General features: G+C 47.4%; 1 protein-coding gene and 1 pseudogene across 1 annotated transcript in view; one reads left to right on the top strand and one right to left on the bottom strand.

Annotated features, from left to right (window-relative positions):
* Positions 1-21,529, top strand: part of COL23A1 (collagen type XXIII alpha 1 chain) — a 334,850-nt gene that overhangs the window by 58,624 nt on the left and 254,697 nt on the right. The window lies entirely within an intron of this gene.
* LOC135275146 (mitotic spindle assembly checkpoint protein MAD1-like) lies at positions 4,672-6,455 on the bottom strand (annotated as a pseudogene).

The raw sequence follows: 21,529 nt of genomic DNA, 5'->3' as shown, positions 1-21,529 counted from the left end.
TAATGCCCTCTGTTGTAGGAGGATGCCCCTTCCCTGGTCCTTTGGCTAGAAAGAGCAGGCTTTTGTTGGAGTTTCTGTTGTTTCGGTTTGCTTTTGAGATGGAGTCTTGCTCTGCCACCGAGACGAGAGTGCAGTGGCACAGTCTGGCTCACTGCAACCTCCACATCCTGAGCGATTCTCCTGCCTCAACCACGCCCAGCTAATTTTTGTATTTTAGTAGAGACAGGGTTTCACCATGTTGACCAAGCTGGCCTCAAACTCCTGGCCTCAAGCGACCCTCCCGCCTTGGCCTCCCAAAGTGTTGAGATTATAGGCCAGAGCCACTACACCCAGCCCCAATTTCATATTTTTAAATATCCTCATTGAAATATAATGGAAATATTAACATATTTAAAGTGTAAAATTTGGTGAGTTTTGACATATATGTGTACACTTGTGAAACCATCACCACAATAAGGAAAATAAACATACACGTCGCCCTGAAAGTTCCCTCCTGCCTCTTTGGTTTGGGTGGTTGTTGTTTGCTTCTCTGCAGGTAAGCTCTGCCTCCTGCCTCTTGGTAATCCTCTCTCCCTGTACTTCGCCACCCTCTCTCCATTCCCAGGTGACCACTTATCAACCTTCTGTTACTATAACTTCTTATGGATTTCCAAGAAGTCTATGTAACTGTAATCATACAGTATGGACTATTTTGCTTGCTATGGTTTCTTTCATCAGTATAATTATATCAAGATTCATCCATGGTGTGGCATTTATCAATAATTTGTTCTTCTTTATTGTCAAGTACTATTCTATTGCATGTCTCTAACACTATTTATTTATTCATTCACTAATTGATGGATACGTGGATTGTTGCCAGTTTTTGTCTATTACAAAGAAGGCTGCTAGGAACATTCTTGGACCAGTCTTTGTATGAACACAGGCTTTCATTTCCTTGGGCATATAGGCCTTGGAGTGGAATAGCTGATCATATAATAGGGATATGATTAACTTTTTAAGAGACTGACATGTCAGTTTGTGTGATGCCACATTACACTAGTGGTCGTGTCTTCCTGGGTCCCTCTTAGCTGTGATGAATTCTCAGACTTTCTTTGTTTTTGATGACCTGGACAGTTTTGAGGAGTACTGGTCAGGTATTTTGTAGAATGTTCCTCTACTTGGGTTTGTTTGATGTTTTACTCATGGTCAGACTGGGCTGATGGAGGTGTAAGGGGATGGTCACAGAGGTGAAGTACCATCCTCATCACATTATATCAAGGGACATAAAATCAATGTGACTTATCGCTGCTGGTGTTAATCTTGAGTCACCTGATTTCTTCACTGTAAAATTACCTCTCTTTCCCCTCCTTTTCAGTCAAAGAGATCTCTTTCATCCTCAATTTTTAAAATAGTACCTTGTCCCCATTTCATAGGTGCATTTAAAAAATCTTTCTGAGAGTATTGATATTTTCGTGGGGTTGTGTGTGTGTGTTTTCTGTTTTCTTTCCTTTTTTTTTGGCTGATTTAGTCATATGTATGTTTTTTAAGCTTTTTGCTTTTATTTTATTTATTCATTTATATTTTTGAGACGGAGCCTCACTCTGTCATCGAGGCTAGAGTGCAGTGGTGTGATCTCACCTCACTGCAACCTCCTCCTCCTAGGTTCAAGTGATTCTCCTGCCTCAGCCTCCTGAGTAGCTGGGATTACAGTTAAGCACCATCACACCTGGCCAATTTTTTTTTTTTTTTAGTAGAGATGGGGTTTCACCGTTGGCTAGGATGGTCTCAAACTCCTGACCTCAGGTGATCCACTCGCCTCAGCCTCCCAAAGTGCTGGAATTACAGGCATGAGCCACTGTGTCCAGATGCTTTTTGCTTTTAATATGTCTCTGTCCTTTATGTGTTAGGCATGTCTCCTGTAAACATAGTTGGATTTTTTTAATCGTCCAATTGTCAATCTGTTTCTTTTACCTAATGACTTTAGTCTACTTATATATGTTGTGTTTATTGATTTGTCGTGACTTAAAAAATATTTTTTAAATATTTCCAATTGTCTCACTTTTTTCTAGGCTTTTCTAGTTCTCACCTTTTTAATTATCTTATTTTGTTGTTTATATTTCCTTCTTTTCATTTGTTTCTATCAGTTGTAATACATACACTCTACTACTATTTTTCTCATGTTTTATTGAAGTAAACTTAATAAATAGTAAGATGCACAAAGCCTAACTGTTAGTTTTACTGGACACACAATTTTAGGCTCTCAGAATTTTTTTTCCTACACTTTGAGGATATTCTACCATTTGCCGACTTCTAGTATTTGTGTTGATAAGTTTGTTGTCATTATAATAGTCATTCCTTTAAAGATAAACTGTTTTTAAAATTCATTTTTATTTTTACTTTTTTATTTTTTAATTCTTTTATTAAAAATATATATATTTTAAAATAAAGACAGGGTCTCACCATGTCGCCAGGCTGGTCTCAAACTCCTGAGCTCAAGTGATCCTCTCACCTTGGCCTCCCAAAGTGCTGGGAGTACAGACATGAGCCACTGCACCCGGACTCTATAGATACCTTTAAGATCTTTTCTTTGTCTTGATATTGGGTACTGTCATTGTACCTAGGTGCTGATTTCTTTTTATCTGTTCTGTTTTGGATGTTTTGCTTCCTAGAGTTATGAATTTATTCTTTTTCTTCCACTTGATCATAGGAAATTTATTCTCTGGTAAATATGCCTCTTCTCCATTTTAAAAATTCTTTTTGGGACTCATTTTGTTCTTTGTATGTCATTTTTATTTTCTGCATCATATCTTCTTTTGCTGCATTCTTGGTAATAGATTTGGATATATGTTCCAGTTCATTAATTCTTTCTTCAGCTTTATCTAATCTCCTATTTAACTCACCCATTAAATGCTTTTATTTCAACCATTATACTTTTTGTGTATAGATGCTACATTTCTCCCAAAACTTCTTATTCAGTCATCGTAGTCTCTTCTTGTTCCTCATCTTTGTGATTACATGTTTCTGTAAACGTTTTACATGTAGCTATGCTGTAATTCCATTTCTCGTCATTTCAGTATGGGAGAGAGACATCTTTGTTGCTTCTTGTTTTTGCTGACTCTCATCCACGGGGCCTTGCCATCTTCCATGTTAATCTTTGATATGGGCTCATTGCTTGACCATTATTTGTGGGACTCCTTACTCTAAATTAGAGAATTTTTCCTCCAGGTCAGATTTGCTTTTCCAATAGCTGGCGGCCATGGGGATCCACTGCCCTGGAACTATATCAGCCATTTCTGAGGATCTTGACACAGTGAGGCTGGAAATTCCAGCCCAGAGTTTCCTTTGCTGTTGACTCAAAGCTCTGTCCTGACAGCCATGCTTCTGTTGCCATTAGGACAGTTTGGCCCCTCAGGTTCCTCACTGCTCAAGCAGCACACAGCTATGGTTTCGTTTTCTATTTAGTGGGTGGGTTACTTAACAAACTATTTGCTTCTTTCGGTAGCAGTACTGCCTCCAAGAGTGTTTCTGTTCACAGAACACCTTGACAGCCATTCTACCAGACATAGAGTTCTGAGGTGGGATTTTTAAGTTCTCAGCCAGGAAACCAAATGGAATTCCAGGAGCTTCAGAGAATGTGTCTCAGGAGGACAAGCATCCTCTCAGAGAGGCCCAATGAAGACACTGGGCCTTAAAAATCAGGTCTCACATTCCAGTGTTTCAGAAGACTATTAGTCACTGTATCCTTTACATAAGATTTCACATGAGAAATCTCTTTCAGAATTGAGTGCCAGGAAAAGCTTTGTTTTGCCAGAGGAATTAGCCTACTTCCTCTGCCTATGGCAAGAGCTTTGTAATTCATCATATTTCCCTTTTCGCCCAAGCTGCCAGGAAGCATTCATTGGTCAAAATCAGATGCCAAATCATACTGGCTTGTTTAGTCCTTAGAATTGGCTTCTTCCTCTGTCATCATCGTGATTTCTACTTGTATGTTGATAGTAACAGATTTATAGCATATAAATAGCTCTTTGACGGAAAGAGGCAAGTTATAAGTAAAATGAGTTAAAGTTTATAAATATTTTACATTTACATTTTCTTCCCTTGTATTCTTAAAATATCAAAATGAAAAGATTAATCTGAAATATTTATGCAAATTTATCTGGCTACAACTTCTGAACCTTCATACCTAAGACATGAGTACGTGAGCACGACTTCCCGTAGAACAAGAAGGCATTCCTTTCTCTGCCCTTCTTTCTCGTGGGCAGCTGCATCCAGACTGTTCTGAACTGGATTCTCCATTTACCTCCTTTTTCCTTCATGTGGACCAGGGGCAGAATGAATGGCTTCAGGGCCTAATCCTGTTTAAGATTAAAAACTAAGCCTGTATATACTAGGGCATTTCCCCAGGGAGTTGAGACTATACTAACACATATTCTGTTCCCAGCAGGTGAAAGGGAGTAGATATTTTAATCCCCCATACTATGGATGGCAGCACTGAGGTATCCTGGACAAGCTCATTCAGTGAGACTTCTGCCTCCTACCCTGTCCATGTATTGATTCAGTTATTGAATACCCCTGCTGACCAAAGGAGTGAAATAAAGTGCTTAAGAACGTGGGTCTGCAGACAAAAAAAAAAAAAAAAAAAAAAACCATACAAAAACTCTTATCCTCCAGACCTGTCTGCAGGATAAGAGTTTATTTCACAAGCAGCTTCATCTTGGAACCCGAGGGGCCGGTGGCCTTGGGGATGGCGCGGTTGCCCTGGTGCTCGTCATGCAGCGAGGTCAGGTGCTGGTTCTCCGTGGTGGTGTCGATCTGGTGGCCGGTGAGCCTGCGGCGGGCCTTGCGAGACTCCTGGATCTTGGTCTGGAGGGCCTCATTGGGCCGCTGGTTCTTCGGTTCGGCGCTCTCCGCCTGCTTGCTCAGCTCTGTCACGGGCTCAGATGACGGCAGACTCCTGGTGGCGGCCGCTTGCACGCCGCCTGCAGCTGGTTGTGGTCCTCGCGCGGGCGCTGCCTGGCCGCACTGGCAGGGTTTGGGCTCACGTGCAGCACTTTGGCCTTGCTCTGGTCGTGGTGGCCCCGCGGCGTGCGCCCCCAGCGTCCTCTTTTCCTCCTCTAGCCGGTGCCGCTCTCCCTCCGGCTCCTTGACCTTCGGCCTGGGCGTGTCCACCTCCTCCCTGGAGGGCGGGCGGCTTTGCTCTGGAGAGCTGGGCTGGGATTTTGGCGTCTGCGTCTTTGTTTCTGGCCTCCCGGCTCCTCCGCGGCCTGCGGCGGCTGGGCCTCCGTCTCGGCGCTGTGGCTGTGCGCCTTCTGCACCGTGTCCTCGGCCTCCCGCCTGCATGCGCCGGGTCGGCTGGGGCGGGTACTCGCTCGGGGTCGGCTCGCTGTCGTGGGAGCCCAGGGTGGCCCGGGTGCCGTCCCCTTCCTTGGTGGGCGGCGGAACCCGTTTCTGAAGCCTCCGGGCCAGCGCTTCGTGGGTCTCGCGCTTCTTCCCTTCCTCTGGCGGCTGACCGCTGGCGAGCTGGAGCTCCTGCAGCCGCTGCCTGGCCTGCGCCACCCCCCGGGCGTTGCTTGTGATGGCGCTGTTCGTGTTCTTCGGGGCGGGCTCCCTCTGTCGCAGCTCCACCGCGCATCTGGCGGGGTCTTCCGGAGTCCCGGCGCTCTGGCCTGCGGTGTGGTCCAGTCTCTCCCAGCTTTGCAGCTTGGCCGGCGGCCTCTCGTGCTCCAGCTCCGGGCCAGCCAGTGTCCCCTGCATCTTCTGGCGCCCCGGCTTCCTCTGCGGCCTTTCCAGGTCCTCCTGGAGCAGCCCGTCGGTCTCTCTTATCGAACTGCAGGCGCCCGCTCTCCTCCTGCAGCTGTTCCAGCCTAGGGAGTCACACCAGCTCAGACTTTACAACTGCAGCGTCCTGCTCTTGCAGGGACGGCTTCTGCTCCAGACCCTTAATCCGCTGCTTGTGGTCTGCTCTCGCTTCCTGGTTGGCCTGGAGTTCCTGGGTTTTCTGATCATTCCTGCCATTTTTTGTGCTGAGGGTCCAGTTGCTCCTGCAGCTACTGTTTCACTGACTCCGGGCGCTTCGCCCGCATCTCCTGGTCCACCGCGCTCCACTACAGTTCCGAGATCCTCCCCTTCAGTAGGCGTCGGTGGTCTTGCCGGCCTGGGCTAGGCTGTCCTCTTTCTCGCGCAGCCTCTTGCTGGTGATGCCCGGGCTCTGCCGACGCTGCCTGTTGGCTCCAGCTGCTCCTGCATCTTTTAACCTCCGCCCTGGCCTCCCGCTCCTGGGGCTGCAGGCTGCGCGTCCGGAGCTCCTGCTTGCGGTGGACCTCGTGCTGCTTGCTCTGCTGCTGCTGCATCTGCGGGGAACCTGGGGCCGGGGTGGGAGTGTCTGCTCCGGACCCTCCCTCCACACGCTGGGGGATGGGGTTGTTCGGAGCTTGCAGGGTGGATGTAATGGTGGTGTTTTCCCGCAGGTTTTCCATGGTTGCTTTCGAGACTGGGGAGACTGTCCCACGACTAGCGGCTGTCTGCAACCTGGAGCCCAGTGGGGCCGATGGTGTGATTCTCAGTCCGAGGGGCAGGGTAGAGTATAATCAAGGGCCCCGTGCTGGTAAAATCAGCAAGGACTGCAGAAATTCAGAGGAAGGAAAAATTGGTGCCGGCTGGAATAGGACAGAGAAGCTTCTCAAAAAAGATGATGGATGGAGGGGGGAAGGAGGGTCTTGGAGGAGACAAATAATTTATATAATGTCCTTATCACTATTTAATGCATAGAATACTATTTAATACATTTTTTTTTTTAAAAAAGAACGTGGGTCTGGAGCTAGACTGCCTGGTTCATATCTCTCTGCCACTTACCAGGAAAGTTACCCTCTTTGGGCTGTAGTTTTCTTCTCTGCAAAATAGGAAAAGTAATAGTGTCTATTGCCCAAAGTTGTTATGAGGACTAAAAGACTCAAGATGCAGAAAGAGCTTGAACATCTAGAAAGCATTCACAGATGTTAACCATTGTCATTCCTACTATTTAAAACGATTGTTACCATTATTATGATTGCTGTAGGACTACACTGGACAGAGGTGTGAGCACTGGAACCTCCCAAATGGCACATTCTAGAGAGTCCTTCCCGTCCTTTACTTAACTCATCCTGTTGTGAGCCTCTCTAGCTCAGCCCCCACTATTTTTTGTATTGCAGCTTGCTGTTCCTTGGCCCCCATGCCCCCTCTCCTTCCTTCCCGTTCCTACTCTTCTTGACCAGCTTCCTCCATCCCTATGGTTCTAGCCTCCTTCATAATCTGATGCTTGCAAATTCCTTCCCAGTCTGTCTTCCATGCACTGGTGCCTTCCAGTCAACTCCCCACCCTTCTTCCCCATCTCAGAGTGGCATCTAGCATCCCTTCAGGGGATTCGGGCTGCTAAGTTTAAATCAATCCTTCCTTTCTTTCTTTCCAGTAGTGCCTCTGGGTCTTTCCCTCACTGAAGTTCACAATTGGCCCCAGGTCTGGGGCTGTGTCAGATCATCCTCTACGCCCTTGACTTTGACCACTTACGATTCTCACCATGAGCAGAATATTAACCCTGTAACTGAATTCATCCTCTCTGAATTACAGTTCACTGTCACCTCACCGGTCCTATCTCAGGCTGTACAGTGGGTGCCTCTGACATCTCAGCGACACTGGGAGCCCTGCTGCTGATGGATGGGGTGCAGAGAGCCTGTGCAGGGAGCACAGCTGCGTGCCCGATGGCAGGCTGATGTCTGACAGCTGCCCACGTGGAGACTGAGTACCAGAGTCCTGGGCAAATCTCAAGCTGCAGGCCCAGGAGGAAACCGGTCCCAGACACTGGCGGTGTCTCTGGTGACCCCAGCTTTGCGAGACCCACATCTGACTATGGGCACATCATTATTGGGGCTGAAGGCTCTGTACCCTCACCTACCATTTGATGCCATCCACATGTGTCTCTGGGCATACTGAGACCCAGAGGCAAATGTGTGTGTGCAGGTGCAGGTGGGGAAAAGGTCATTGTTCCTTGTGGCCCAAATTGATGTTGGGATCTTCCAGAGCCTGGCTCAGGAGGGAACCGTGACTAACAGAGGAGGGCTGCTAAATACTGGATGAGGTGGGAAGGGGCTATGTGAAGGTGTTAGGGATGTGCCAGGGAGCACAGTCCTCTTGTATGGGGCACCACCAGGCAAGTCACCTCTCACCCAGCACTTTTTTTTTTTTTTGAGATAGATGTCACCCAGACTGGAGTACAGTGGTGCAGTCTCAGCTCACTGCAGCCTCTACCTCCTGGGTTCCAGTGATTCTCCTGCCTCAGCCTCTTGGGTAGCTGGGATTACAGGCATGCACCACCATGCCCAACTATTTTTGTATTTTTAGTAGAGGATGGGGTTTCACCATGTTGGCCAGGCTGGTCTCGAACTCCTGACCTCAGGTGATCTGCCCGCCTCGGCCTCCCAAATTACCCAGCACTCTTGATGCAGAGGTGTCCCCTGTGGGGGGTGACCCCCATCCTCCCAAGACACCACGTTCATGGCATGTGACCTGCCGTTAGGTCAGCCCCTGCTCCCCTCCTCGCCTCTCCTGGCTTAGTCGTCTCTCCAAGTGTCTCCTGCACCAAAATCTCACATGTCCTTGTCGGTGAATGAAAGCTCATTGTACAGAGGAATGTTGTAAGATTTTCACAGCTCCTCTTGATTTAAGTGAGGCACCATGGGGTGCTGCAAACCTAGACGTGATCCACACTCCTATATGACATTCACCCCTGCCCTGCTGCGGTTTCTGCAACAGTTGAATTGGAAACAGATCTGATTGCCAAAACAAACCTTCATGTTCCCACACGCAGGAAAGAGGGGCTTAAATTGCAATTTCTTAAGTAGTGGCAGCTACATTCACACTAGCGGCTCATACCTAATAAGAGTCTGTTCTGGGATTTGTGAAAGAAATAGGTTTTAGATTGGCAGGGACTTGTGGCCTGGCACGATTGTATGCATTGACATTTGCTGGTGGGATTTAGTTTCCCCTGCAGAAGACCCTGCCAAGGGCCAGTGGTTCTCAGTCCATCAGCCCAGGAAGACGGTCCCCAAGGGGTTAGCAGCCCTGCTTTGGAAAGGCCTATAATATTTCTTTTTTTTTTTTTTTTTTTTGAGACATGGTTTCGCACTGTTGCTCAGGCTGGAGTGCAATGTCAAAATCTCCGCTCACTGCAGCCTCTGCCTGATTCTCCCGTTTCAGTCTCCTGAGTAGCTGGGATTAGAGGCACACACTACCACACCCGGATAATTTTTTGTAATTTTAGTTGAGATGGGGTTTCACCATGTTAGCCAGACAGGTCTCAAACTCCTGACCTCGTGACCCACCCACCTTGGCCTCTCAAAGTGCTGGGATTACAGGTGTGAGCCACCACACCTGGCCGGCCTATAATCCTTTGCATGCAGCCACTATATTTTCAGACGTCAGGTCTGCCAAGTCTGCTGGCTGCCTCTGGCCCACCCAGGCCTGAATGGGGCAACAGAGAAAGTTCTTTACTTGAACTCTCCCCTCTGGAACCTTGGAAGTGCGGAGGTAGCCAGAGCAGCTGGCGGGGCCTTGAAACCTGAGGGCTGGTCTTCAGAGGTTACTCCTGCAAAAGTGAGTTAATGCTGGTGTGAATGTCACGTGCAGAGCAGCGCAAGTGACTGAGCTTAAGAACTCTGTGAATGAGGCTGGGTGGCCCCTGGGGATGGAGGCCTGCAAGACACCATAAAGTAGGTCCTACTTGGCAGTGGCACCCTGACCTGACTGTTTCCTACATTAGAATAGCCCTGAGCCTGCTACAAAGCAGGGGTCCTTTGCAAGGCAAGTTGGAGGCGTGGTAAACTCCACGCCTCGTGGAGCAGGGTTCAGTGTGGGCTGAGGTTCGGTGTGAGCTGTGCCCACAGATAGGTAAGGAATGGTGTGTGGCCTGCGTAAGGGATTTCCACATGTCCTGGGCTTCCAGATCCACAGATGGAAACCAGATGGGAAGCAAAGGTGCCTGAAGATCACCTCCTCTCCCTCACAGCAAGGACCAGAGCCTTACTCATTCAGTGCCTGTGCAATGCTGGAGAATGGGAATTGCTAGTCAGAGTCTCTGCCCTCAAGGAATTTCTATTTAAAGGACGAGAGACCTACACATCAACCAACAACTAAACCTTTCCTTAATAGATTACACTATGAGCAGCTTACCAAGGCCACTTTCCGGGAATGAAGTCATTTAATCCTTTCCGTACCCTGTGAGTTAAGTGCCATCATTACCCCCGTTTCACAGATGAGGAACTGAGCACAGAGAAGTTCAGCCACTTAACTCATGTCCCGGGATTATAAACTGTGGAGCTGGCATTCTACTGCAGAGAGCCTGGCTCTGCATCTGTGCTCCCAGTGCCCAGGCCAGACACCTACCTCTCAGGACCCTGTTGTGAGGTGGGGGCTCTATGGGAACGCGTGGTGGACACTGGCCCATTCCGGACATTGCGTGTACGTGGAGTCATACGAGATGTGGCCTTCGCGCCGGGCCTCGTCTGCTCAGGGTCGTGCCCTCGAGGTGCATCCATGTTGTGGTGCGGATCAGCGCAGCGCTTCGTTCCTTTGTATGGCCGGGATTTCTTTGCTTGGGCTGCCGTAACAAATGCCACGGACTGCGTGGCTCAAACGACAGAAATTTATCGTCTGATAGTCTCAAGGCTGGAAGTCCAAGATCAAGGTGTTGGCAGGGTTGGTTTCATTTTGAGGCCTTTCTCCTGGCTCGTAGACGGCCTTCCCTGTGTCCTCACGTGGTCTTCCCTCTGCGTCTGTCTGAGTCCTGATGTTCTCTCCTCAGGATGGCACTGATTCTGTTGGGTTAGGGGCTGCCCATACCACCTTTTCTGATCTGAATTCCTTCTTTATTTTTATTATTATTATTTTTTTGAGACAGAGTCTCTCCTTGTTGTCCAGGCTGGAGTGCAATGGCACAATCTCGGCTTACTGCAACCTCCGCCTCCCGGGTTCAACTGATTCTCCTGCCTCAGTCTCCCAAGTAGCTGGAATTACAGGCGTCAGCCACCATGCCCAGCTAATTTTTTGTATCTTTAATAGAGATGGGGTTTCACCATGTTGGCCAGTCTGGTCTCAAACTCCTGACCTCATGATCCACCCGCCTCGACCTCCAAAAGTGCTGGGATTACAGGCGTGAGCCACCACGCCCGGCCCTGAACTCCCTCTTTAAACAGAGGTACTGGGGATTAAGACTTCAACATATAAATTTTGGTAGGACACAATGCAGTTTATAACATGGCAAAATAATAGTTAATGATTCAAATATTTTTATTCAAAAATAATAATATTGAGCACTTTTCTCTAGTAATATTGAATACAATTTCAATACAAAATTATTTGAATAGAATATTGAATTCAATTTCAATTAATTGAATGGAATGTTTTAAAATTGAATAATTGGCCTGGTGCATTGGCCAAGGTGAGCAGATCACTTGAGGTCAGGAGTTCAAGACCAGCCTGGCCAACATGGTGAAACCTTGTCTCTACCAAAAATACAAAAATTAGTCAGGCGTGGTGGCCCAAGCCTTTAATCCCAGCTACTTGGGAGGCTGAGGCAGGAGAATTGCTTGAACCCGAGAGGTGGAGGTTGCTGTGAGCTGAGATTGCACCACTGCACTCCAGCCTGGGGGACAAGAGCAAAACTCCATCTAAAAAAAAAAAAAAAAAATCTTTTGTAGAGACTATGCTTTTTTGTTTCACTACGTTGCCCAGGTTTAAACCACTTTTAAGGGTACAGCTCGGTGGCATTAAGTTCAGTCTCAGGGTTGTGTGGCCATCACCACCATCCTTCCCCAGAACGTTTTCATCTTCCCCAACAGAAACTCCGTACCCGTGAAGCACAGCTTCTCATGCATCCTCCCTGCAGTGCTGGCAGCCTCTATTCTACTTCTGCCTCTGTAAGTCTGTCCATTCTGGATACCTCTTCTCGGTGGGATTGTATAGTTGAACTTTTTGTGTGCCTTATTTAACTAAGTGTGACATCCTCAAAGTTTCTCGCTGCTGTAGCATGCATGAGAAGCCCTTGCTTTTCTTTCTTTCTTTTTTTTTTTTTTTTTGACATAGTTTCACTTTTGTTGCCCAGGCTGGAGTACAGTGGTGCTATCTCAGCTCACTGCAACCTCCGCCTCCTGGGTTCAAGCAATTCTCATGCCTCGGCCTCTCAAGTAGCTGGGATTACAGTAGGCACCTGCCACCATGCCCAGCTAACTTTTTTGTATTTTTAGTAGAGACGGGGTTTCACCATGTTGGCCAGGATGGTCTTGAACTCCTGATCTCGGGTGATCCACTGGCCTCAGCCTCCCAAAGTGCTAGGATGACAGGAGTGAGCCACTGCACCCAGCCCCCCTTTCTTTTTTAAGGTTGAGTGATCTTCCCTTGTCTGGATATGTCACAATCTGCTTATCCATTCATCTGCTCACGGATATTTGAGTCCTTTCTACCTTTTGGGTATTGTGAATAGTGCTATTAGGAACATGAGTATGCAAATATCTGTTCAAGTCCCAGCTTTCGTGGCCTCTGGGTCTGTATCAAGGAGCGGAATTGCTGTGGTGAAGTGAGAGAAGCCGGGGTCAGAGACCTTGCTGCAGTTTGGTGCTGGGCGGCTGTGTCTGCGGCACCTCCCCACCTTCCCCTCATCCCAGCCCCTCTCTGGGTATCTTTGATAGTCCACAGCCTTTGCTCCCTGCCTCTCACCTGGCCCCAGTCTGTGATAAGGCCCTGTTTCCTATGCTGTAGTTTTCTGGGTGCTCCAGAGGGACCAAGCCAATAGGATACATGTGAAAGAGAATTTATTGGGAATAATTGGCTTACATGATTGCGAAGGCAAAGTCCTATGCCAGGCTGTCCGCAAGCTGCAGAACCAGAGGAGCCGGTAATGTGGCTCAGTCTAAGTCTGAAAGCCTCAGAACCAGGGGAGCCAAGGCCTGAGAGCCCCCAGGAGGTTGCAGAGTCCAAAGGCTGAAGGACCTGGAGCCTGATGTCCAAGGGCAGGAGGAGTAAAAGCATCCCCCTCTGGAAGGGAGGGGAAGCAAGAGGGAGCTGAATGTTCCCCTTCTGCCTGCTTTGTCCCTGCTGGGCCCCCAGTTGGTGGTGGTGCCCACCCACACTGAGGGCAGGACTTCCTCCTTCAGCCCACTGACCCCCATGCCATCTGCCCTGGAGACACCCCCACAGACACACCAGCCATGTAGGGCCCCCTCCATCCAGTCAAATCGACGCCAGTGTGAACCTTCCCAGGTGCTGACTTTGGTCCAGAATGGTCTCTGCGGGGAAATGCGGTGGAGCACCCCTGGGAGAGCTAGACGTGTTTGCACCGCCGTGCGGCGACTGCTCCTCTGTTTGCTGACCTTGCGGAAGTCCAGGCGAGCACTCAGGCATCACTCTTCATTCCCAAGCCTGGCAGAGCTGATGCCATTTGCTTCCTTACCCTCGCCGAGCTCCAGAACTCTTGTCTAGTGCCCCCTTTAATTTACCTTCGTTGAGTGTATACATTAAATGTGTACAGTTGTTCCTGTCAGTTACACCTCACGGTGTTCTTTAAAAAATAAGAGTCACGGGCATATATGTGCGCTTCGAACTCCATGCACCGTTTTGTCTCAATGAGTGTCTAAATAAGTGGTGGCCTGCTATGCAAATCTGAGTTTGGGGATATGAAGAGAAAATTGGTGCAAGACTTCAATGATAGGCCTCATGTTGCATTGTAAGGAAAACATTGAATATGGTTGGTGACTGATGGTGGTGGAGGTGAGGGAAAGGAAGAAATACTGTGTTCTTCCTGGAGAGATCACTAGAAATCATCATGTGCCAGAAAGGGAAAAAAGGTCACACGTGATTTTAGAGATTCTGGGTCTGGGGTCAGGGATTCTGCTCTGATCTGTGAGAGCCTTGAGGGTGGCGCTGTGAAAATTCAGCAACTTTCCATCAGGCAGGTGACAGGGGAGAGGGCTGTTCCTGGGCAGATCTGTAGCAGGCTTTTCTTGGGTTTGTGTCATCTTCCCTTAATTAAATTCTGACTTTTCATATAAATTGAGAGGACTAAGTGAACCAGATCACCCAGACCTTGCCAAATAACAGATTTGTCTCAGATTTGTCCCTCCTAATGAGGAGTGGGAACAGTAGCTCCCCAGAGTGGCAGGCACCCTGCCGTGGGCTTAATGCAGTATTCACATCATTCTCACAGGAGCGCAATGAAGTCATGCCTTCATGTCCTCATTCTGCAGTGTCACGGAGGTTAAATAACCCACCCAGAGTCTCACGGCTAGCACTGTCTATTTGCTCTCTCCTCCCACAATGTGCCCCTCTGCACAGAACTGATGGGGCAGGGACATTAAATCATCTCTAAGGTTTATGACCTAGAGCAGAGGCAGTTTCAATTGTGGCTCTCCTCTTCCTGTTTGAGTGACCCAGCGTTTTCAGTGGGACCTGGCACCCTGTTCCAAGTTAGGATGGAACTGGGTATGTAATTGAGTGAGTTAGAGAAAATGCGGACCAGCTAAACTGAATTTTCTCTGCCTCCACTGTCACTCATCCATCCTACCAGTTTTCCCAGGAGAGATTGGAAACTCCGTGGCAGTTGGGTCCCAGGACTCTCCGGAGTCATTCCCAGGGCAGGCATCACAGTGGGAAACTTCCAGCCCCATAGATCTGACCATCCTGGAGAGTGCCTCATTTCACCCCACTTTAAAGTTTACCCCATTTGAAGGTTCCTTTAAAATAATACCGAGGCTGATAAAAAAGTTAGCCGGGCGTGGTGGTGGGTGCCTGTAATCACAGCTACTCAGGAGGCTGAGGCAGGAGAATCACTTGAACCCAGGAGGCGGAGGTTGCAGTGAGCTGAGATTGTGCCATTGCACTCCAGCCTGGGCAACAAAAGCGAAACTCCGTCTCAAAAAAATAATAATAATAATAATACTGAGGCTAGCACCATGACTGCCTTTGGAGATTGATTCAGGGAAGCCCTGCCCTGGGCTGGAGACTGTGCCAGGTGGGAATTAGACCTGGCCCCACACTGGAGCCTCTAGACTCGGAGAGTGTCCTGTGCAGAGCACTCAGGCACTGGGGGAGGAGCACGTTCTGTGTAGGGTGATTCTAGAATGTGTGAGCCCCTGACTCACTGGTGTAAAATGGATTTCCACTGAAACACCAGTGAGCCACCAGTGGGTACAGAGTGTCCAGTTTCAAGTCCTGTGCTATTGATGTGGCCGAGGGTGGGGTGCAGCTTGGAGGTCCGGGAGGGGACATTTAATTTCAGCACCCCTGTCAGTTTCCTTAGTTCCCCACCCAAGATGTGAAACGCCATCTCTGCGGCAGCTTCAAGTCCAAGGCAAGATGCATTAGGTTCCTGTGAATCTTCCTTACGTTCTTACGTGTGCCTCCCAACTGGTCCTACTCACTTCGGCTCATTTTTAGATCCGGAGCCTCTTGGCCTTGGCGTGTTTGAGGTGCCTTTGGATTTCCTTTGGCTGTTCAGCTTCTGTCCTTCTTTTATCACCCTGGCTCTCTCTGTGGGCTTCGTTTTTGTGGTCCAAGAGTTATCTCTGTTTTCACAAAACCACCCAACTGTCTCTTCCTGAAAGAGTCTCTGAATTTGCCAATTATTCAGCCCTCGCAGTTTCATTTTCTTGTTTAGTGTAGTAACCATTCATTCAGCTTTCTGCTAACTGATGACCGTGTCTTGTCAACGTGTTGCTTTCTAAACGCAGTAATTACACAGTGCGCTCTAAGACTTCTCATCACGGTTCACCCTTGGGTATTTCTGCACTGGATCTTGTTTATGGTGCAGGATTTCTTTTCCTCGAGAGCGCTAAGCCTCCCTAGGCTAAGAAAACACTGACCTTTCTGCTCAGCCTGGTGAGGGGCCTGAGCAGCCTGAACATGTGACCCGATGACAACTGTCCTCATTTTGCAGCTCGCTGAATCTTGTCAAACACTCCCACATCTGCAGAACATTCCAGGTTTTCCACTTCCAGGGTGTTTTCAAAATTACCCGGTTGAAGTTTACAAGAGTCAAATCTAGTACCTAGCTGTACACGTGTAGGGCACATCCAGATCAGAAAGTGATCAGGTCATTTTAAACAATTTTAACTACCTAGTCAAGTGATTTTAACACAGGGCATCATGATTTGAGAGCAGAAGTCTTTGTTATCTTTCAAAGGTCTAGGAATATGCAATTTAAATTTGCTGCTGGGAGCCTTCTTGCTGTGAAGTGCCCTTGCACCTCTCCCACCACCACCACTCGACACTGAACAGCTGGAGCTGAGGTTCCCCTACCCATTCGGCTGGGGCAGGTTTCCTGCTAATGTCAAGTTTTACTCTACTCAGCTTACTCATCCTGACATTTCTCTTTTTTTTTTTGAGACAGCGTCTTGCTCTGTCGCCCAGGCTGGAGTGTGGTGGTGCAATCTCGGCTCACTGCAACCTCTGCCTACAGGTTCAAGTGATTCTCCTGCCTCGGTCTCCCTGGCAACTAGGATTACAGGCACCTGTCACCACACCTGGTTAATTTTTGTATTTTTAGTAGAGATGGGGTTTCACTATGTTGGTCAGGCTGGTCTTGAACTCCCGACCTCAGGTGATCTGCCCACCTCGACCTCCCAAAGTGCTGGGATTACAGGCATGAACCACCATGCCCAGCCTTTTCTTTTCTTTTTTTGAGACAGGGTCTGGCTTTTGTCATCCAGGCTAGAGTGCAGTGGTGCAATCTCAGGTCTCTGTAGCCTCCACTTCCTCGGCTCCAGCAATCCTCCCACCTCAGCCTCCCAATTAGCTGGGACTGTAGGCACATAGCACCACACCTGGCTGACTTTTGTGGTATTTTTTATAGAGACAGGGTTTCACCATATTGGCCAGACTGATCTTGAACTCCCAAGTTCAAGTGATTTGTCCAGCTGGCCTCCCAAAGTGCTGGGATTACAGGTGTGATCCACGGTCCCCAGCCTATCCTGACATTTCTTTACAAACAAAATTATGCCAATTTCATATTGTTGGAATGAAGTGGGGAATAAATGCATAAACTAACCAATATCATATTGTTGGAATTTTAGGAATTCCTTTTTTTACAGTTCAGTAATTTTTTTTTTTTTTAGATCAGATTGCCAGAGCCATAAGCAAAATCCTCTAAATTTATTTGTCCAACCCACGTTTTATTGGATGGCCACTTTGCTGGGCACTGGGGGTTCTTAGCCAGAACCTAACATGTAAGGGACACTTCCTATGTGCTAGACTCTTTACAAATATAGGCTCTTATTTATCAGAAAGGAAGAAACCATTGTGACAGTTTCGGGAGCCATACATACCAGTCACATAAAGAGTCATAATGTCACGTGGTCACTGCTAATCGTGTCTTGCATGCAGTTCCTAGGATGAGGGGACAACTGTCTCTGTGGAGTAAATCAGGAAGGGCTTCCCAGAGGGGGCCTCGGAGCTGCCCTTTTGGGAGCCCCAGTCTTTGTTCTTTCAACAAACTCCTGCTAGTTTTGTTTAGGGTGTTGCGCCTTGCTAATTTACAATAGATTTAACCCGGACCCCATTTTGTTCTTTCAACAAAGTGCTTTTAGTTTTCTTTGGGGTATTGTGCCTTAATTTTTAATAGATTTAACATTAGAATAATCCCCAAAACAGAAAGAATGGAAACACACTTCTTTTGAAAATCTCGGCCGGGCACAGTGGCTCACGCCTGTAATCCCAGCACTCTGGGAGGCCGAGTCGGGTGAATCACCTGAGGTCAGGAGTTCGAGACCAGCCTGACCAACATGGTGAAACCCTGTCTCTACCAAAAATACAAAAATTAGCTGGGGGTAGTGGCGTGCTCCTATAATCCCAGCTACTCAGGAGGCTGAGGCAGGAGAATTGCTTGAACCCGGGAGGCAGAGGTTGCGGTGAGCCGAGATCGCACCGTTGCACTCCAGCCTGGGTGACAAGAGCAAAACTCTGTGTCAAAAAAAAAAAAGAAAAAGAAAATCTCTTGCGTAGCACAGAGCTGGTACCCAGTAAAATGTGTTCTGTAATGAAAAGAAACAAGTGGGCCTTGCTAAATATGTGTTCGTGTTCTTTTGTGCCCTTCCTGATGACAGTTTCACGGTTTTCTTTGATGAGAAGCCCTGCGGCACAGGCTCCACGTGCTTTGTGGTAAAGATGGCCACATCGGAGATGGACCCCATAACCTAATATTGGAGAGAGAAACCCAAATAAAATCCAAGAAAAGGAAAGAGAATAAGCATGGGAGAGGCCTGCATGCCTGGGAATGGAAGTGAAACTTTTCTGAACATGCCTTGTGGTTTTTAGGTTTGACTTGGGAAACATAAATATTTTTATGTAATTATTTGAAAACTTGAATAATTTTTAAAGACTGGAGCTCATAATTTTTTCACGTCTTCCTATTTCTGAGTTGTAGTCAGTTGAGGTGCTGGAAAGCCAGGAAAGGGGAAGATGTGAGCAGAGAGAATCTAGAAATACTGTGTCTTGACGGCGCGTCGATTCCCTGAGGCCTTTGCTTCTTGGAACTGAATTCTGACAGTGTCTCTCTGGGGAGGCCTCTAGCACCAAGCTTCCTGCAAATTCAAGATTTTTTTTTAATTCCTCAGTTTTATGTGGATGTAATGCCTTCTCTGTATAATTATCTCCCCAGTAATTCAAAAGGAGACTCATTTGAAGGAGAATGATGTGAAATTACATGCAAATATTTAACTCTAGTTAGGTATCTGCATAACATTGCCTTAAAATGATCATCAGTGACCTGCTTGTTTATCCTATTCACATTTTTAAATTTTGATACAAAACATAAAATTTTTGCCATTTTAGGTTTTTTTTTTTTGAGACAGGGTCTTACTCTGTTGCCCAGGCTGGCATGCAGTGGTGTGATCATAACTCACTGCAGCCTCAACCTCCTGGACTCAAGCGATCCTCCTGCCTCGGCCTCCCAAGTAGCTGGGACTACAGGCATGCACCACCACACCTAAGTCTGTTGTAACCACTTTTAAGTGTACAGGGCGGTGGCATTGACCACATTCGTATTGTTGTGTAGCCATCACCACCGTCCACCTCCAGAACCTTTTTCTTCATCTTCCCCAACTGAAACTCCATACCCATTAAGTGATCATTCCCCACTCCCTTCTTTCCCCAGCCACCGTTCTACTTTCTGTCTAGATGAGTTTGCCTATTCTAGTTACTTCATATAAAAGGAATCATAAAATATCTGTCCTTTTGTGTCTGGCTTATTTCAAAAGCACATTAGCTAGTATCTCCAAGGTTCTTCCGCCTGTCTAGTAGCAGGTATCAGAACTTCATTTCTGTTTAAGGCTGAATAATATTCCACTGTACGTATACACCACAATTTGTTATTCGTGCATCTGTTGATGGACAATTGGGTTGTTAACCTTTTGGCTGTTGTAAATACTGCTGCTATGAACATTGGTGTAAAATTATCTGTTTCTTTTGGGAATATGCCTAGGAGTAGAACTTCCGGATCAGATGGTAATCCTGTGTCTGACTTTCTGAGAACTGCCAAATTGGTTTCCACAGCAGCTGCACCATTTTCAGTGCCCACCAGTCATGCACCAACGTCCACGAGTCCTCATCCACACTGTCACATTCCCTCTTTTTAATCATAGCCATACTAACGGGTATGAAGTGGAATCTCGTGGTTTTCATTTACATTTCCCTAATGACTAATGATATTGAGCGACTTTTCACGTGTTTATTGGGCATTTGTATACCTTGACCAGGTATAAATGTTTATTTAAGTTCTTTGCCCATTTTTTTTTTTTGAGACGGAGTTTCGCTCTCGTTACCCAGGCTGGAGTGCAATGGCGCGATCTCGGCTCACCGCAACCTCCGCCTCCTGGGTTCAGGCAATTCTCCTGCCTCAGCCTCCTGAGTAGCTGGGATTACAGGCACGCGCCACCGTGCCCAGCTAATTTTTTGTATCTTTAGTAGAGACGGGGTTTCACCATGTTGACCGGGATGGTCTTGATCTCTTGACCTCGTGATCCACCCGCCTCGGCCTCCCAAAGTGCTGGGATTACAGGCTTGAGCCACCGCGCCTGGCCGCCCATTTTTTAATTGGATTGATTTGGTTTTTTGTTATTGAATTGTCAGAGTTCTTTTTATGTTCTGGTTATTAATCACTTATCAGATATATGACTTACAAATTCTCTAGGTTGTGGGTTTCTTTTTTTTTTTTCTCCCTAAGATGGAGTTTGACTCTTGTCGCCTCGGCTGGAGTGCAGTGGCGTAATCTCAGCTCACTGCAACCTCCGCCTCCCAGGTTCAAGCAATTCTCCTGCCTCAGCCTCCCAAGTAGCTGGGATTACAGGCGTGCGCCACCACGCCCAGCTAATTTTTTGTATTTTTGGTAGAGATGGAGTTTCGCCATGTTGGCCAGGCTGGTCTCGAACTCCTGACCTCTGGTGATCCACCCGCCTCAGCCTCCCGAAGTGCTGGGATTACAGGCGTGAGCCACCGCGCCCCACTTTTTACTCTCTCAGTAGTGTCCTTTGATGCACAAAAGTTTTAATTTTGATGAAGTTCAGTTTATCTGTTTTTTCTTTTGTTGCATGTGTCATATTTAAGAAATTATTTGCCAAATCCAATGTCATGAACATTTTCCCCTGTTTTTCTTCTAAGAGTTTTATAGTTTTAGCTCTTAAGTTTAGGTCATTGATCTATATGGAGTAATTTTTGTTATGGTCACATTTTTTTTTTATTTCTTTCACAACGCTGAGGGAAAGCTTTAAGTCACATTTTCTTTCTTTTTTCCTTTTTTTTTTTGTTCTGAGAGACAGAATCTCTGGAATGCAGTGGTGCGATCTTGGCCCACTGCAACCTCTGCCACCTGTGTTCAAGCGATTTTTGTGCCTCAGCCTCCTGAGTAGCTGGGATTACAGGCATGAGCCACCACACCCAGCTAATTTTTTTGTATTTTCAATAGATACAGGATTTCACCACATTGGCCAGGCTGGTCTGGAACTCCTGGCCCCAAGTGATCCTCCCACCTCAGCCTCCCAAAGTGCTGGGATTACAGCCATGAGCCACCGTGCCAGCCCAGCCCACATTTATTTTTGTTGCTAACAATGTTTCTGGATATCCGTGACATATTATACAAAGATGGATTCACATAGTCCAACCGCTTAAACCTGTGAAAGGCAGACTTTTTGCATCCCTGTTGACTAGATATCTAGAGTAGGTATTGTCCATGACAATCACATTTTGATTTATCTTGTCCATTTTCTCTGTGAAGTCTCCTTTTGGGTTTGGGCTGTTGAAGGCGGCATAAGGGAGACACCACTGCTGACTGTATTTGAGACAACACAGAGACATGACATTCAAAGCAGGAGGCTGAAAAATTCTCTGGGGCCACTTTCAATTGTTTATAATGAAAGAATGCTCACAGGCCTGGCGCTTTCAAACTGGATTGCAGTGGTATTAGCGGGATCTTGGGATGGGCTTGGGGGTGAAAGGCACCAGGTTCAGGAGCTCTGGGAGACTAAGCCCTGCACCGGTATCC

The sequence above is a fragment of the Aotus nancymaae genome, unplaced genomic scaffold, assembly GCF_030222135.1.
Source record: "Aotus nancymaae isolate 86718 unplaced genomic scaffold, 86718_ANA_hifiasm-v0.15.2.pri h1tg000015l_1, whole genome shotgun sequence".
Lineage (NCBI taxonomy): Eukaryota > Metazoa > Chordata > Mammalia > Primates > Aotidae > Aotus > Aotus nancymaae.
Note: the sequence above shows the minus strand (reverse complement) of the source record. Positions and strands in the feature narration are given on the sequence as shown.